Below are 19,676 nucleotides of genomic sequence, written 5' to 3'. Positions count from 1 at the left end.
CATAAAGTGCTCCTCGATTCAAATGCAAAAAAAATAAAAAACAGACCATACATAATTTAAAAAACGCATTCAATTAGTAAACTTTTGTTTTGCTGCTGAGAAAAAAGGGAAAAACGGTTATAACTTGTAAAGTATATGCACACATATTTCTACCATTAGGACAAAAGGCATACATGTAGGTATGTAGGTAGGTATTTATTATAGTGTGTATGTATGTAATTTAAGCTCTTTATGCCATAAATCATAATTTGTATGGTACAGATTACCTAACTACAGAAATACACATACCATATAATCTATACCATGTAAACTACAACTTTCTTCAAGCCTTAAAGAACTTACAATGTTTCAATTTCATAAACCACATACACCATATAAGCCAATTTATGCTTAAAACAAACATCCTATTAATACTAAAACCACCTTACATTTCACATCAAAATATCCTCCTGAGTTGATGCTGCAGCTTTCCACGTACGCCATATAAAAAAGATTTTATAACAGTATTTCTCATCTTTTATTTCACAATAAACAATCAAGGTTAAGTTTTTTCCAAAGTTATATTATTTAAGAAATATATGCTACAAGATAATTATCTTCTCAGAACATACACAAGTATATTAATAAAAAAAATGGTTTGATAAAATCCCAACCAGGAAAATGGTTAATATTCTGTGGAACGAGGCAGAGTTTCTGGGTTTAACTTTCAAACTGAGCTGAATTTCTGTAGTAATCATGTTATTTTCTTTGGCTAAACTTATTTAAAATGCTTTGGAATGTCAGAATCCAGCCATGATTATTACTGACTGTTGTATGGAATCGATTTACTACAACACAAAAATACCAGCTGTTACAGTACGTCCTGAGAGGGATTACCGAATATTCTTAAATTGAAGTTCAATCCATCTTTCCATAAAAAAGAGAGCGACCCAAACGCCAGGAACGAAACTGCAGCGTCAAGTGCACCTGAAGCATTTACGATCCTCAATAGAACTATTACAACCCTCCTTTAAAAGGGCTTATTTTTGAAATTTCATTATTCCAGTCATACCGTGCTTCTATATATCACACTGTATCAGGTTCTTCTGGCATCCGTCATATGGAAACAGTGAAGGTCTAGAACCTACAATGTTCAGTTTCTACCCGCCCTGGGCAACCCTTAGGGCTCCCGGGGCACTCATGACATCTAGCGGTCAACCAGAGAAGTGCAAGTGTCTGTAGCAGAAAGTTTTTTGAGTTTTCCCTAAAGAAAGTCTTAATTGCACCCAGTGAAACAAGCGTCTGCAAAAACTTTTATTAATGTGTGCGCACGCGCGCACACACACGCACACACACGCACACACTCCTCCTGTGTATCTCCTCCACTATCAATACTTCACTTCTGACAGCAGAGGTGGTTTTCCACACCCCAGGCAGATCTGTGACACCAGCTGGGCGACCTACAATTAAACTCAGTTCTGACACAGTCTCCCTGGAGATAGAGCCAGATACCACAAGGTAAGGGCTCAGCTCCACAAGACTGGCCCCCTTCTGATGTCACCTGCAAACCCAGGTTGTCACCTGTGCTGATTGACTGACTACATATCAGAGTTTCCCCCAGCTCCCTCAGGTTCACTGAACTTGCCCGAGGGGCTCACAGAACTCAGGAAAACATTTACTTATTAGGTTACTGGTTAACTGTAAAAGGAAATGATGAGGAACAGCCAGACAGAAGAGTTGCACAGGGCGAGGTGGAGCTCCCACCCCTTCCCTGGGAGCCGCCCTCCCCCAAATCTCCACGGGTCCACAACCTGGAAGCTCTCCAGACCCTAGGCTTTCGGGGTTTTATGGAGGCTTCATCACACAGGCTTGGTTGATTAAATCACTGGCCCACTGGTGCCTGAACTCAACCTCCAGCCCCTCTCCCCTCCCTGGAGGTTGTGGGGTGGGACTGAAAGCTCCAACCCTCCAATCAAGGTTGGCTGCCCTCCCCACCAGCCCCCATCCATAAGGGCTTCCCAAAAGTCACATAAACAAAGGTATGGCTGAACGTAGCTAGGAAAAATGAAAGACACCTTTGTCACTCTTATCACTTAGGAAATTCCAAGGGTTTTAGAAGCAGAAACGGTTACACAGAATACCAAATATATATTTATTATATAAATCACAATATTTCACACACACACACACACACACACACACGAGGTTAACACAGATGAATGAGAAATCAGGTACCAGACCTAATTTTCCAAACTCACGCCTTCTCTATTTGTAAGAGTATTCAAGAATATGAAAACTTTTAATTATCTGTCATCATAAATAAACTAATAATCATAGTAACATCCCATCATTTCAAGAGACAGTAAATGTGCCCAGTAATCCAATGGTAGATTACTTCATGAGTTACAAATACTCTCAACTTACACTTTCAAAACCTAACAGCAATAACACACACAAAAAGAGTAAACCTTTTTTTTTTTTAACAAACCTGACATTAAAAAAAAAAAAAACTCTACCTGAAAGATGCATGAGTTGTATTAGCCAATGCAAGCAGCAAATCTTCATAAATTATAATTGTTAGAAAATACAGGAAGCAATACAGGTAGGTGGCATCAATCTGCTTACAGAAAGTGGTACTTAAACCTTTTATACCATCAGTTCTCAAAGTTTGGTCTGCAGACACCAGTGGTCTCTGAGATCCTTTCAGAGGCGTCCCTGAAGTCAAACTATTTTCATAAAACCATCAAGATGTTATTTGCCTTTTGCAATGTGTGGACATTTGCACCAATGATGAAAAGTACTGGTGGACAAACCCATGGGTACCTTAGCACAAATCAAGATAACAGTACCAAATGGAAACTATTCGTCCTAGTTAATTCTTCACTACCAAGCAGTCTCATTTAAAAAAAAAAAAAAGACGGAAGGGCATTGATTTTAGAATGTCCTTAATGAAGTAATAAAAGTAATAATAACTGACTCAAGGCATTGCTAATGATAAAGCATAAACACTCAAGCACAAAAGTAGAATTGTATAAAACCTGTGTCCACTCGAGGTGGTCCTCGCTTTGCAAGGCACCGTGTTCACCGACATGCAAGCACCCTGAAACCAGTTCCCGCTCTGCACAGGTCCACCAGCTTCCCCAAACCCACAGGCTCTTCCAAGATCAGTGGTGATAGGAGCAAATGTGCTTTTTTTTATATTGTGTCAACCTGTGGATAGTGAACCAATATTTTTGAAATTATCAATGCACAATACTTTAAAAAATAATGTGTGAATAAAAGATCCAGTCAAAACGCAGGACAGACCAACAGATTTGAAAGTTCCAATGTGATACGTCTGTTGATGTGCTTTCAGATTCCATACTGCAACACTGCAACTACCACATGTCGAGCTTTGAGGTACAGTTGATCCTTGAAGAACAACGGGTTTGATCTGCACGGCTCCAGTTATACACAGATTTAACAGGACTACAGGATCCGCAGCTGACTGAATCCATGGATCTAGAAGGCCAACTACAAGTTACAAGTGGATTTTCAACTTCATGAACGATAATATCGCCCCTAAGCCTCACATTGTTCAAGGGTCAACTGCAGCAACAAAGAACATCTACAATTACCTGAACGGGTTACTGAAATACTCCTCCCTTTTCCAACTACAGATCTGTGTAAGATTGGTTTTTCTTCATATCCTTCAACTAAAAGAGCAACAAATGAAAAGTATACACATCTGAGAATGTAACTGTCTTCTATTCGGGCAGGCATTAGAGGAATTCCCAACTCACTCATGTTTTTGTTTTTTGGGAAACGGTTATTTTTCATAAAAACATGATTTATGCTAACATATAACAAGTTTAATATTGTTCTTTTTAAATGAATTGAAACTTTTAAAAATTTCTCTGTTTTAGTTTCCAATACAGTAAATATCAATATCACACACATAAACAAAACACTTTGGAGTCTTCAATAATTTTTAAGAGTCTAAAAAGGTCCAGAGACCCCAAAGTTTGAGAACTGCTGTCTGTGGCCAGAGCAGGCACAAATGTTCTACCAAAGGCAGACAGTACACATTTTAGGCTCTGTGGTCTCCAGGCTCAACACACACAATACGCAAATGAGTGGGTGTGACCCTGTTCCCACAGTATTTTATTTCCAGGAAAGTAGAGGGTCAGATTTGCTGACACCGTCCTGTACATTATACCCTATCATCTGCCAGTGACTTCAGGGTCCAACAGGAGCACGCTTTCCAGCAACTTCTTTATTGGTTATTCTTTAAATATTCAAAGAAAGTTCAAATTTTTGTCAATTTTCTATTATGCAGAAATGTATGCAAAACAAAAGATACGGAATTTTAACCTATGCAATTCCTAATCATAAACAAAATCACATTTCAATTTTGTCTATTCCAAGAATCTTAGACTCTGTCAGACAATAAAAAAATTCTCTACAATTTCTGTCTACACAGGGACAATAAAAAAATATACTTACAACTGGCAAGGCAATAGGGTGCCATATGTACAAAAATATGCTTTATACAACCAAACGCAGAAAGTCCGAGATTTCAAAAAAAAGGGGGGGGCAATTACAAAAAAATAAAACATCTCACATTTGACAAACTCACCAGGGTTCAATTATTACGTAATACAAAACTTACATATCACAAATGGAAGGGAAAAAACCAAAGCGACAGCAAAGAGGACTCCCAGTGAAAGAATTTATAAACCTTTGAAGACTTAAGAGAGGAAATGAGAGAAACAATGCTTTATAACCCCCCAGGTTAGGAGTCAGGCTTCAAGGCTGCCAGGGAAGTCGCAGGAGCCCCAGGACCCCGGGGCTTCACCGGACGGGAAGGGGCACTGACCCCCGTTCATCAGCATCAGGGCTTGCGCGGCTCGCGCCACACGACTCCTCACCTGCCGCTCGTTGGGAAGCCCGGGTGTAAGGAGCGACCTGGTGCTCGCCAGCCGTGACCCCGCGCCAGACTAGCTGAAGCGCGGCCGCAAGCAGGGCACCGCGACCCTGTGCTTATTTATTCCCAGACGCCCTCAGGACCCTCAGCAGCCTCTCCCGTGCTGTGCATCTCCCGTGCTGTGCATCTCCCGTGCTGTGCACAGCCTCAGCCCCACGGTGAGACGGCTCTTCTGACAACGACCTTTTCTCACTATATTCATCTTCTACCACCCACTGCTTTTTAAAAAGTCCCGGACAGTCTTCAAGATTACACTATCACCCATAGACGAACCACTTGTTTGCTGTATTAAACTCTTTCCTCTATTTGATGGGGGCAGGGGAGAACGATAACTTCTGCACTGCATTTTCCGCGACTAATTCTCAGTCCCAGATCCTCCCCAGCAATCCACCAGCATTCCCTGAAGTCCCCTCTACTGAAGAAACCGATCATTTTTTATAATTAAGATACGTCGATGTAATTTTGCATCTCTGTTGGGCTTAACAATCCCCCACTAGATCTCCTTGAGGATGGAGCCTGTACTGTATCATCATATGTCCTCAAAACTGCATCACAGCCCCCAGTCAGAAGTGCTTCTGTATGTCACCAACCCCAGCCTGCCAGGAGCTCTGACCTGATCCTTCAAGGCCAGCGTAACCTCGCTATGTTACTTACGGGGAGACAGCACAGCCTAACGAAGAGAACGCAGGTTTGGACACAGGACAGACCTCGGATGAGAGCGCAGCCCTGCCTTCCTGACTCCATGGTCTTGGCCAGACGATTTAATGAAATGAGAGTACATGCAACGACGTAAGTACAACACCTAACCCATAGCAGCCAATCAACAGATGACAGCTTCTATGAATAACTTTCAACCACACTTGCCTCACTCTCTACTTCACGTCCTCTAATCTAGCAAACGTTTAAAGGTCCTCTAATGAAAAGAGTACAGGCTTTGGCAGGAGACACTCCAGTCTCCTGATTCTACCACTTACTACACACACACAACTTACAAGATAGGAGACCTTGGGAAACCAAATAAAACAATTAAAAGAAAAAATACACACACACACACACACACACACACACACACACATGTGAGCAACAGATAACACTGAATGCACCCAATTTCCCAGACATTAGGTTAAAAACTCAACGTCTGATTTAATTCTCACAATATCTCATCACATAAGGACTATTATCATTGTCTTACAGATGAGGACACTGACTTCTAAGCAACTTGCTCCAAGCCACAGCTTGAAGGGAGTCTCCCATCAGCAGGTGTGAATCCAGCGCCCACGCTGCTAACCACACCACTCGGTGCTGCCTCTTCACTCTCAATTCAATGCCGTCTATTCAGCTCCCTCCGGTGTCAAATGGAAATCATTTCTATGAGTCGTTACGTCTTGTGACGACCAAATGAGACGTATCTGAAGCACTGGGAACACAACAGATGCTCAAATATTAGCTGCCCCGCTCTCTCAGTCTTTTGCTTGATATCCTTCTTTTATTTGATCCTCTTTATTTACGAGTAAGGAAACTGCACATTTCAGATCCACACCCTCTAGCTTGCTCTTGGGCCACCAGACTTCACGCCTTCTCCGGCAGACCCCGATGCCTTGACCGGCAACACGAAGGAGACGGGTTTGTCACTTCCAGGAAGGTGCATTTAAGAGCCACCATGACATTCGACGCCTCGCCTTTCACAGCGGTCCAGCGTCCCAGCTGCCCGACAGAGCACGTCGTGGAACAGCGCCCCCTGCCGACACGCGACGGACACGCCGCATGAACAAGAGGTGAGCGCGGGGCTCGAGCCGTTTGCTACTGAAGCTCAACCTAGCCCTTCCTGACGGATAAATTGATCACGTACGGAAACCGCTGGTATCATTTTTAAATAACATAAATCATGCAAGCATTTACACACCGGTATTTACTGGGTACTAATAAATATTGTGTGGTTCAACACAATAGCTGCTTAAAATGTAGCCTCCCAGAAACATCTGCAATGAATCTGGACATTTATAAACATGATTCCGTTTACTGACAACAGAAATCATGCAAACTGTCCACTTTCATCAGTTTCTCAGGCCCTACAACAGAACCATCAAAAGATAAGCTTCCCAAATATCAATTCTTATTTGCAAAATATTAATTATGTCATGCTACCAAATTAACTGTATTTTCTAAATAAGGACAGGACCAAAGAGTGAAACTAAATGTAATACTCTATAGTCAATGCATATTTACACATGTATTTTTTAAAGTTAATGCATATTTACACATGTATCATAGATAGTGACAACAGCAAATATCTAATTCAAAAGCCCTGTTCATTTATAATACAGACAGCTTTGTACTAAGTTCTCCTCCACGGTGGTCTCAATACTCTTAACGGAAATCCTCAGCTTCTTGCACACGAGACTTTATTCAAGTCCCTATATGTCCTATTTTCTTACATACTCATCTACTTTATTTATTTATTTGGGCGGCGCGGGGTGGTGGGGGGCATTTCCACAAATGAAGTAACTTTATTCACTCAGGTTGTAACTAAATGCTTCAAGAAACAACGATGTCAGTTTCAATGTATTGAAAAATAAATAGTAAACAGTATGTATTTCAGGTTTTAAACAAGGAAATTAGTTAATTTTATTTGCTAATAAAAATAAAGGAAGCCTCTAACCTCAAGTATAGCCTGATCATTTATTTCTCTATAAAGAAACACAAATTGGGGCTTCCCTGGTGGCGCAGTGGTTGAGAGTCCGCCTGCCGATGCAGGGGACACGGGTTCGTGCCCCGGTCCGGGAAGATCCCACATGACGCGGAGCGGCTTGGGCCCGTGAGCCGTGGCCGCTGAGCCTGCGCGTCCGGAGCCTGTGCTCCGCAACGGGAGAGGCCACAACAGAGGGAGGCCCGCGTACAGGAAAAAAAAAAAAAAAAAAGAAACACAAATTGGATTTTCTTTAACATAAAAAGGACAAGGGCTCCCCTGGTGGCGCAGTGGTTGAGAGTCCGCCTGCCGATGCAGGGGACACGGGTTCGTGCCCCGGTCCGGGAGGATCCCACGTGCCGCGGAGCGGCTGGGCCCGTGAGCCATGGCCGCTGCGCCTGCGCGTCCGGAGCCTGTGCTCCGCAACGGGAGAGGCCACAGCAGTGAGAGGCCCGCGTACTGCAAAAAAAAAAGGAAAAAAAAAAAAGGACAAGACCCACAGAAAGATAAACTCCTCTACCTGCTGGCGCTACAGAGATCTCCCCAGTTACTGACCGATTTGGGTAGATCTGCATCACCACTGACGTCATCTACTTCAATGACATCCAAAGCTGAAAGCGAAGAGAATAAGCCCCGTAAGACTAATTCAAAACGCTAACGTTACATTGTACAGAAAAACGGTGAATCCTACATTGATGAAAAGAGTATCTGCTCTGTACTGGCCCTTCAGGTATTAAATAGCAGAGAATCTCACGCTCAGTCAGTTATACCCAAGGGTAATTAACTTTGAGTATTTCATTGTTCATATACCTTTGAATGTTATTTTCTTCAACTACCTCAGTGTTTAAACCATTAATATTAGTTGCTGGAATCTACTGACTATACTTTGTACATTTTTAATCTGCATATCATAGCTCTGAAAAGGGTTATTTTCATTTCCAGAATGAAATGAACAGAAAAGAGAAAAGGCTAACATTTCCAAAGTTCCACGTGAAGAAGGAACACAAATTAAGTTGCTAAGGGAAGTAACGTGCCAGCCCTTGTGCAGAAAGCACGGGAAACGTTTACGCAAAAGAACCTTCCACAGAGCGCTCGCTGCAAAGCCTTTGCGGGGACTTGCAAGCACGCTGTCTTGTACTAACACACACTCTGGAAGACACGATGGGACACGGAGACACTCCCTTTATGATCCGTTGATGTCAAGAAATCAGAGGGTTAGAAGAGGAACCTGACCGGAAAAACAGCACATTCAGAGCCAGAAAAAAAACGAAAGGCCACGCGAGGCCGGTGTGAGACGCTTCCTACCCTCACGCGCCGTTGAGCGGCCGGGCCCCTCATTTGCAGAAAGAGCGCATGACACGGACTCCGGGCGCGGGCCCGGCTCCCGGGCGGCCTTCGCGGGCCTCTCCCCAGACGGCATCTCCGTGGGCTCCCTGCGCGGCCCCTTTGCACAATCTCCCCACAAACCCCAGCCCGACTTGATGTCTCTTCTTCACGCTCGTCACAGTCTAACCGCTATGTGGGTTTCGTTTACCGAGTCGACGGTCTGTCTCTCCTGCTAGAATGTCAGCTACGAGAGGCAGGGACTTCTGCCTGTATGGCTGCCGGAATTCCTGGCGTCTGAGAATCGAGCTGGCCGTATACAGTAAGACGTGGCTCCCTAGTGTTTGTTGAATGAATGAAAGAATGAATGAGTCCATGGTGAACCCATTACCAATTCCTGCCATGATACTTCGTTGGTTTATTTTTATTTTTTTATCGGAGTCAGTTTCAGGTGTACAGACAGTGAATCAGCTACACGTATCCACATATCCACTCTGTGAGATTCTTTCCCCATACAGGCCGTTACTGAGCAGAGCTCGCTGAGCCACACAGTAGGTCCTTGGTAGCTGTCTATTTTACACACAGTAGGGTGGGCATTACATGCCTCTGCCCACACCCTTGCTACTTCTGCGCGAAGGAGGGAGAGCTGCAAAGCCCACCGATCACGATGTAAAACGCTTACTACATCGGAGTACGCAGACTCCCTACCAATCAAAGGTACTAAGAGGTCAGCATCTATGCCCAGTACCCGCGGGCACTTCCGGCTCTCCGCTTGCCCCGGCGTCCCCACCCCGAGGCAGACAGGCCCTGCGGGTGCACTGCCTCCCGCACTCGCACCGGGCACACACCTGCCTCCTCACACTGCTGGGCCTTCAGCACAGACCAAGGGCCTGGCCCCTCTTCCTCCTTGAGGGCGAGGCTGGCCAGCTCGTCTGCAGTGACCTCTCTCTCTTCCCAGGGAGAAGCTACCTCACCCAAGAATGCCGGCCTCTTCAACCACTGAGCATGCTTGGAACTTTTTCTGATAAAGAAAGAAAGAAAACGTAGAAAACTTTTTTAAAAGTTTCTACTTAAAATATAGCAGTGTTCACCATACACCTATCTCCCAGAGTCTCAAACAGAGACGTGGAAAACGCCAGAGAGCCTCAAATGAAGTATAGTAAACCAAGCCTCTGTGCCTCTGTGCCATCTCTCACAGGGTGTAACAGGACCTCGTATCTGTACCCCCAATCCTAAGCTTTCCAGATTGTGTCCCCCTGAGCATGTCTCCCCAGAGGCCACTTTGTAGAGATGCTTGCTGACGTACCTCCAGGTACACAGTAAAGACATCTGCAACCTACTCCCAAGGACTTCGGAGCAGGGGCCAGGGCACGCCGGGCAAACTGTTCCCAACGGCTGGGCCTAAGGTAGACTTATGGGTACTCACTGTACTATTCTTTGTACTTTTCGGTACGTTTGAAGTTTTTTGGTGAAGTTTTGTTTGTGTTCACAAACCAACCCACCATGTAACCAGCTTCCCAGAGCTCTGTCTCTCTCTCTCTCTCTGGGACCCCACTCAGCAAATGCACTGATGGGCGAACTGTCCTTTCCCACCTCCAACCCACAGCATCATCTTTCTAAGATACTCAAAGGACCGTGTCACTGCTCTAAAAAAACCTATCTGATGACTCAGCGGCACGCTCATGATAAAGTTGAAATTCCAAAAGTGATACCTGCCCTCTGTTCTCACTGTTTCTTTCACTGCAGAATCACATGGACACCCTCTCTCAACGTTTCTATGAAACAACCCCGAATACACGCGGCCTCTGTTATTTCCTGCCTCTGTGGACTTGTTCACGCCAGCTCTTCTGCCCACTTCAAAATATGGGTTTAGTCAAATGTCCGTCATCACACGGCCTAGTGGTGACCAGGGTGAACAAAAAGGGCCACCGTATAAGGGACAAGAAAGTCTAAAGTACACGTTTATACATTCTTGTAGTCAAACCTGTACGTTACTATTCAGCAATTCCTTTCAAATTCAGCAGAGGGTGCCATAATTTCACTTTTAAAAAAGAAAATTTGAGTCATATTAACAAAAGCAACTTGCACGACTTCAGCTCTGTTGCAAGCCCTAAAAATTATATTTCTAATAAGTTAGAAATTTGAAAATGAAAATAAACATCCAACATTGATGTAATGTGAACAAATGTCTTTCTTTCCCATTTAAGAAAGAAACCTCATGATAATCCACCAAAATTCTAAGTGTTTATTATACCCTCTGAACCAACAACTCAACTCGTTGGTAGGAATTTACCCGGCGACATAAACAAGTCTGCAACACTGGATCAATCAATGTACAGTACAACACGCCCGGGAAGAGGTCCAGGTTTCCAAGGACAGTATCTTCACTGCGGCCACTGCTTCACTCACAGCACCAACGTGGGTCTGACTAACGCACAGGGTCCCGGCTCCAGCGTGTCTGCACTGAAACGTGAGGCACTTCGCCCACCACCTCTTCATTCACACCCTGGTGCTTTGTTTCACTTTGGGTCTTCCCTCTACAGTTTCCTAAACTAGTTCCTCATCCATTTTTCGTCTTGGTTTTGCAATTCCAGCACTTTTGCAACGGTTACACAAAGCAGACCAGGCAACTGTGTCCACTTGACGGTTCAAGACATCATTTCCCTATTACTAAAAAGAGATACTTTTGCGATGTCCACTCCTGTGTGGATTGTCCTCAATTGCACTGCAATCTCTTTGGATTAAAAAAATGTGACAATGTCTCAGAAAGATTCTTTTTACTCTCCCATAAACCGCTTGTGAACATTCCTAAAACCATTAATTTCACAAAGGAGCCAAGATTTCTAACAGAAAAATCGCAGCTGTAGAGATTCTGAAAATCTTGCTAAACGTGTCTTGAAGTTCAAGGGCGGCGGTCTTTCCTGCTTGTCTTCTGGTTCAAGGGCTGTGTTTCTTCGCCCTGATCCCTGAAGAGTAAATTGCTATAGACAGGAAAGAGGGAAGGAACCGGCCCAATAAAATAAAAAGTCACGTTTGGAAAGCAATGACATTGTTGTAACAGACGTTTCACGGAGGAAGGGGCGACCTCGAACCACTGAGCATCTGCTCTGAAGTACTGATTTTGCAAGGCTATGAGGAATACAGCTAGCAAAACAGTACTGAGTCATCCTGAGCAAATACCTGATCTTACCTTTCTAAATATCAAGGATTCTTAGATTTATTATCCCTTAACTAGCAAATAAAAAGAGAGACTAGAGATAATTACTTAACACCTACCCAACAGAATTACGGTGGGTGGAAATAATGAGTATTATGCAAACAACCATACAGAACATTTATCTCAAAATGAAAACTGGGGCACAGACTGCATTTGACTGAGTCATATCCTGCTGCCCGTATTCTCACCGGGTCTCCCAACCACAAGGGCAGGAACGGCCGAGGAAGAACGAGGTGAAACCTGCTGTCAAGGTCATGGACAGCAGAGTGCTGGCCGGGGGCCTCGGTGTCCCGCCCCGGCACACAGCCAGCTCGGGGGGGCCTTGGGGAGCACCGCGGAATGCACACAGAGAAGCCCGTACCAAGGAAGGGCTCCACACCTGAGGCCCCCATAAATTGCCACGAATCGCAGGCTGGAAAACAAGTGAATGAGGGTGGGAGATGGGGAGGGGAGGGGAGGGGAGTGGGGGGAGGGGAGGGGAGAGGGGCGGGGGGGTTCCAGCGGGAATCTGCAACCAAACAACAAACATGAACTTGTTGCAACACGGAATCCAGAGAGCACTGAACTTTTAGCATTTCCCCCTTTTATTTGCAAATTACGGTGCTCATTCGAACGCAGTGCAAAGGTACTTTGAAAAAAAATGTATAGGAAAGAGGCAGGAACTCATTTTTTCCTAATTCTACAAATTATTACTGAAAGGCTTGTTCCTGGTCGATTTTAATCAGCTAACAAAATTCTGATCACAGAGCGCCCCGACCCAGAGAAATACCTCATAAACCACCAGAAACATCTCTGGGTGTCGCTAGCTACATCCCAAAAAGTTTGTGGAGAAGCACTTGGAGTAGGAGAAGAGAAGGAAGAGACAGTAAATGGGACATTCCAGCCCAGGAATGTCACCTCTTTAGGACGAGCGAAACGTCAGCCTGTACACACTCCGGCACCGACGTTAGACCCCGGCCATGGGAACCGGCCATGACCGAGGCGCGCAGGGCAGGCGGGCAGCGCGCAGCGTGGGGAAGAGCATGTCGAGACGGGGCGGGAGGGCAGTGGTGGCCGCCGGGGCCGGAGAAGGAGGTGAGGGCCCCGGAGGGCAGCTGAAGATGAACCAGGGACAATGCGGACACCCCGCAGCTCCAGAGCTCTGCAGATGCTGCCGCCAAACCACGGGGACTGCGGTCCTCCGGACGGTTTCTGCAACCCCAGCGCCCACAGCGTCCTGAGTTCTTCCGTTACCTTTAAAAGAAAAGCCTACTGGCTCTGAGGGTGCCAGCGACAAACACGCCAGAGAAACATTCTTCAGCCAGGGTTCTACTCCTAAGACTTTTCACTAGAAACATAATTCACGTGCGTGCAAACATGTACGGACGAGGAAACTTACTAAGCATCACTGATGACCAGAAAAAAGGAAAAAACCTAAAATGTCCATCCATCAGGCAATGGTTTAAAACAATGAATGAAAAGTGGAACCAGGAGGGAGGGTGGGGTATAAAATGGGAATAAATTTTTAGACTATGATTTTTTATTTTTAAATTTCACAAGTACTTATTCAATTCTTGTATAATTAAAAATAGAAAAAAATCATACATGCTATGGCAATCTTTCAAAATTTCACAATTCCATTGTGGGTCTCAAGGCCTATTTACTCTATCATCGTACTTAAACATTTATGTCAGTATCTGTGTGACCTTCCCCTCCATGAAATTATAAATTTCTTAAGAAGTATAAATTATAGGGGCTTCCCTGGTGGCGCAGTGGTTGGGAGTCCGCCTGTCAATGCAGGGGACGCGGGTTCGAGCCCCGGTCCGGGAGGATCCCACGTGCCGCGGAGCGGCTGGGCCCGTGAGCCGTGGCCGCTGCGCCTGCGCGTCCGGAGCCTGTGCTCCGCAACGGGAGAGGCCACAGCGGTGAGATGCCCGCATATCACACACACACACACACAAAGAAAGTATAAATTATATTCCACAATGGCTGGCACAGAGATGCTCATTAAATGTATGCTGAGTGGACAAATGAGCAAGTACATGTGTGCCCTAAGGTTACCGGGCCAACCAGAGCCAGCTGAGGTGGTGACTGGAAGTTCTCCGAGCGATGTCAGCCTGACCAACAGGAAGGATACAGATGGTTCTCAAGAAACTGTATACATTTCAAAAAGCTCCACAGTCCTGTAGGAGAGTCTAGGTTCCCTAGATGGAATTTATCCCTCACCAAGACCACCCACTTAGATTAAAAACTAAGGGACTCCATGGTGTTAAAAAGCAGCAAATACAGTTCAGTGTTTCATGTCATGGCACAGATTGGAAATATTTTTTCTGATGCCTGGAAGTCTGCTCTTGGTGAAACAAATCAATTATACTTTCTTTATATCCTATAATTATGATCAGGAAGCTTAAATACAAAGTATTAGGGAAGATATTAAATCCAGAATTTATATAAAACTCCCAAAGAAAATGTGCTCACATTTTTTTCATGAGAAACCTAAGCTTGTTTCTATGAACAAACTTTTTTTACACCGAGTTCTGTGCTTGTTGATGGAGCTCCTCAAATTTCAGACGGAGCCCCATCAACAATAAACTTGGTTCACACAAGGTGATACATTTAAAATCATTCTTACTGTCATTCAAAAATTTTAATTGGATTTCACATTTCCTACTCTTTCATGCATTTGTGACTTTAATGGACTTTAAATCCAATCAACCTTCCCTAATATAGACCACAGACTCTGGTTGATAATGATGCTGTGTCAGTGTGGGTTCCTCGACTACAACAAACATATACCATCCTGGTGGCGGTGTGGACCTGGCGGAGGCTGTGCATGTGGGGGGCAAATAGCTGCACCTTCCACTCAGTTCGGCTCTAAACAGAACTGGTCTGAAGAATAAAGTCAATTTTCAAACATTCTTCTCCCTCAAACAGGAAAAAACTCTTTTCTATTCACTGAACATCATTAGGTGGCCATTTTAATCTTATTTTTACTAAGCTGAATTTTTACCCTCAAGTGTCACTAAAAAGTAATACATATCTACACAGTTCTTACAATTTTCTATTAAGCTGATTAAGATGTTCAATGATATATTTTTACTTAAGTAAGCCATCTTTCAACTTAACAACTGTCTTTCTACAAATCCACAAAGTGAGAACCACTCACACACACACACACACACAAGTTAAGTTAGTTCTTCTTACACGCAAACTCTTTTTTTTTTTTTTTTGTGGTACGCGGGCCTCTCACCGCTGTGGCCTCCCCCATTGCGGGGCACAGGCTCCGGACGCGCAGGCTCAGCGGCCACGGCTCACGGGCCCAGCCGCTCCGTGGCACGTGGGATCCTCCCGGACCGGGGCACGAACCCGCGTCCCCTGCATCGGCAGGCGGACTCCCAACCACTGCGCCACCAGGGAAGCCCTTACACGCAAACTCTTGACAAAACCTTTCCTTTGGTCTTCTAACACCTGAAGTGTGAAAGAGCAGAAATTGCACACTGGTCCCATTTCTTTGTACAAAGTCAAGGAAAGGGGATGGGGGGAGATGGAGGGCCAGGATTAAACTTTAAGGGCTAGGATGTTGTTAGAGTCACTAACTTTTATAACATCAGTTAATAAAGAATTCAGATTTATAGCAAACTTTTATATAAAATATAAAAGCTTCTCTGTGATTAAAATAATACATAACTTGAATCAAAGTTCTTTTTTCAAAACAACTTTACACTTTTGATCAGGGCCACTACACTGTCAGTAGACAAACATGTGATGGTTTCTATAGCATCGTATCTGCTCTGACTTGCTCATTGATCATTAAGAATATTTCAAGCCCAGCAGTGTGCTGGTAGTAATGTGCAAATAATGTTCTTCCAGGTGTGTGTCTCCAAGGAGTCTATGGAGCGCTACTAGTAAATCTTAGTTAATAACTTGTGTTGATTCATCTTGAAATTTCTTGTGATTTCATAATCTTCTGGATAAATACTGTCTCCATGTAATCTTATCGTCAAAAAGTCTACTAAAAATATTATCCAGAAGTAAAATGTTTTAAATTTCTTCACTAGTTCCTGACCCAGTGTTCAAAGTTTCCTTGACAGGCCAACAAACTAAGCAACTCTGCGCTCTATAATAATGGTGTATTTGAGTTTTAGTGACAAATTGTGTAACTAGCTTCATGACTCATTCTAAGGGTTATACTGAATTCAAAAAAGAATTCCGCTTCTTATTTTGCTTTTCCAGACGTTTGAAAAACTACCCATCTATGCAGCATAAGAAAGACACTTTGTTTTAAGGTACCAGAACAGTCTGCTTAGTACCACTGCTTCATGTAATAACATTCCATAAAAGAGGTACTTAGGTAGAGAAAGAGAAGAATTATCAAGGTATGCAAGTTCAAATTTGAGATCATCTTTTACTATGTTACCTAATTAATGCCAAACTCTTAATTTTAGGCTTCTATATTTATCTTGTTAATTACTTTCAGGCTTTAATTCAAAAGCTTTTCGTTATGATGGGAAAACAAGTATCTTTAATTTAAATCATTTACAATATGAAGTACTTAAAGGAATTTTCAGTATTTACAGCTTCTGGATATCAATTTTTCAAAATACTTTTAGGTAATTTTCAATCTAAGAATGTTTAAAATAGTCTCACAGTAAGCAAAATAGAAAGAGATAAAATGTTCATTTTCATTTAACTGAATTAAAATTCTGGGAAAGTAGTAAATTATAAAATTACATTCGTATATAATCAAGACTTTGGGAAAATTACTTTTATAAAGCTTTACAGCTAATGGTCCCTTTAATGAAATCTAATTAAGTTCACTTATTTATTTTTAGAAATAAACATTTTTATTTCTTTAAAAAAGTCATAAAATTCCATTGAAATCAGACCTTGGCTAATCGTCAACTTCAAAAGCCAAGTACAAATAAATGCAGCAATTACAGAAATTAATAAAAACCATTTTATGCTCTACCTAACAACTAATTCCAGATGACAATGATAAGAATTTTAAAAAAGCTAGAAAGCATGGATAAACCTTTTTTTTAATCTGTGTGAAAGCTAAAAAAAAAAAAAAAAAAAAAACCACCTCCCAAAGTAGGACTTGAACAGCCAAGATCCTGGAGACAAAGGCTCTTGAGACGCACCCAGCGCTGCTTCCTCACTTCTCAATTCATAAGCGGTGTAGATGGAGAGGTTACGAAGATAGGAGAAGATGACTGTTAAAAAGAGGAGTTGAAGAGAACCTCGGTCAGTTTGACAGGTCTGGGAAGACAAAAGATGGAGTTCAGGCCTAATAAGGCGGCTAGCACTTGAGAGGCCAGAAGTCCCACAAGAAGAAAAGCACAAAGAGGTGAGTCCAGCAGTCTGAGCTGCTTTTCTTCTCAAAGCATTCACTGGTTCATTAGTAAACCAAACCACAGGATAGAGAAGTCAAACAATGCAGCTGGTGAGTGACTGAGAAGCTGAGCAGAGATACAGTCTATCCCACCAGGCTAGAAAGATAAAAATTGGAGTTTGGGGCTCAGCAAGGTAGAAGAACATTACTAAATCCCACCAGCTTTCAGTTGGGACCCCAAAGGGACCACACCACTACAATTCTCCACAATGTCCAATATTCAACCAAAAATTACTAGACACATCAAGAGACAGAGCCAACAGACAAAGACAACAGAAACAAGTTAACAGGTAATTCAGATATTGGAATCATCAGACATGAACGTTATTAATCACAATCAGTTTATATCGAAGAAAATGTAAACCATGAAGGAGAACCTCACCAGCACCAGTAAGGTTCCCCAGTGGATCAAGTACACAGCCAGGGTGAACAACCACTGGGCTTTTGAGTCCATCAAACCTAGACTCAAATCCAAGCTCTGCCACTTAGCAACTTTGTTTTCCCCCTAAACAGAAATAATAATATATTAAAGTGTTCAATGTAATAAGCAAATGCCTTTCACAGTACATGTAACAGTCATAAACATTAAGTCGTGTATCATGGTCAATAAATGGTCCATCAGAATTACCTTATCCCAGGACCAAGTAAGTTTCTTGCATACTTTCTCTTTCCATGTCACAGAAAATAATTCACCACTATCAACTCCTAACAAAAGTCTCTTTCAAAGATGAAATGAATTATGTTTATTTTTGTTTTGCTTTTAAGTCACCAATAATGTATTCTGGAACTACCAATGCTCTTCAGAAAAAAATATTATATAAACAGTAAAAAAAAAAAAAAAAAAAAAAAAAAAGTATGTATAAATTCATACTCTGACTCCTTCCCCCAAAAAGATCTGAGGTAGCTTAGAGAGATGCCAATAAACCAGGAGGTGGGCTTCTGTCTGTGGATGGGGGCTTTGTTTCTGTTTTTCAACAAGGAAAGGGCAGACCGGTTATGTGTGGGAGGGGTGGATACAAAATTTCTAGGGAAGGTATGTATAGTCATGTGCTGACACTTAAGAGTAAAAATAAAAACACACACTCTTGTGGGTCCTGGCAATACTGAATATTTACACAGCCATGACTTCATCTGACCCACGCCCCTCTGCCACAGGTTATACCTCACCTCACCACTCCTGTCCCAGGTCCACAGGGGATGGGGACAGACCCAGGGCTCCAGGCGCTCTATCACGCTGGTGCTGTCTTTCCAAGCAGAGTCAAGGTGATACCACGAGGAAGACAGAAAAGTAGAGCAATTTTAAGGTGGGGGGGATTTTTTTTTTTTTTCTTTTTGAGCTCCTAGTACCAAAAGTCTGCAGCTTGCCTATTCATAAAACTATCTGGTGATTTGGGGGGTGGGAGAGGGACTGTTGTTTTAACTTAGGACTAATTAAATATCTGGCTTTACACCTATTAGTTTTATTGAACAAGAGCCACATGTCTCAGTCAGCAACTACCAGGCACTATATCATCACAGATGAAGACGGTATAATCCCCTCTCTGAGAGCACGCTGCGTATCGGGGGAGAGAGTTCCACGTAAAGCGGAAAAGTGGAAACGACGCTGCGGAAATACCAGGTCACCACGACGCTAAACAGCTAAGGGGAAATAAGAAAGGGCCTGCGTCAGAGCATGGAAAGGCTCAGGGCCCAATTTCACAGGTGAGATTGCTCCTCAAATGCAGCACCCCACCCGACTCCCCGGTTCATCATCACTCTTTAAAATACATCAACTCAGGGCTTCCCTGGTGGCGCAGTGGTTGAGAATCCGCCTGCCGATGCAGGAGACACGGGTTCGTGCCCTGGTCCGGGAAGATCCCACATGCCGCGGAGCAACTAAGCCCGTGAGCCATGGCCACTAGGCCTGCGCGTCCGGAGCCTGTGCTCCGCAACGGGAGAGGCCACAACAGCGAGAGGCCCGCATACCGCAAAAAAAAAAAATTACATCAACTCAAAGTTAAACAGAAAGCTGTGTATCAACAATCAACATCAGCAGCTCCCAAACTTCCCTCATTCATACACCACCCTGACAACAATTACATTACAGAAAAAACTCAACATTTTTCTTCAATCAAGTCTTTCTTAACTTAAATAC

The 19,676-nt window shown here is 43.4% G+C and overlaps 1 protein-coding gene across 7 annotated transcripts in view; it reads right to left on the bottom strand.

Moving 5' to 3' along the window:
* The window catches only part of MPP7 (MAGUK p55 scaffold protein 7), a 424,300-nt gene that overhangs the window by 203,120 nt on the left and 201,504 nt on the right, over positions 1-19,676 (bottom strand). Inside the window, exon 1 of one of the 7 annotated variants that reach the window (XM_067030593.1) lies at positions 8,187-8,229. The exons of the other annotated variants lie outside the window; for them this stretch is intronic. The gene's annotated coding sequence lies outside the window, so the exon portion shown is untranslated. Of the gene's footprint in view, positions 1-8,186; positions 8,230-19,676 lie in introns of those variants that run through there. 7 annotated transcript variants of the gene reach the window in all.

The sequence above is a fragment of the Kogia breviceps genome, chromosome 3, assembly GCF_026419965.1.
Source record: "Kogia breviceps isolate mKogBre1 chromosome 3, mKogBre1 haplotype 1, whole genome shotgun sequence".
Taxonomy (NCBI): Eukaryota; Metazoa; Chordata; class Mammalia; order Artiodactyla; family Physeteridae; genus Kogia; species Kogia breviceps.
This window is presented reverse-complemented; position numbering and strand designations above follow the sequence as displayed.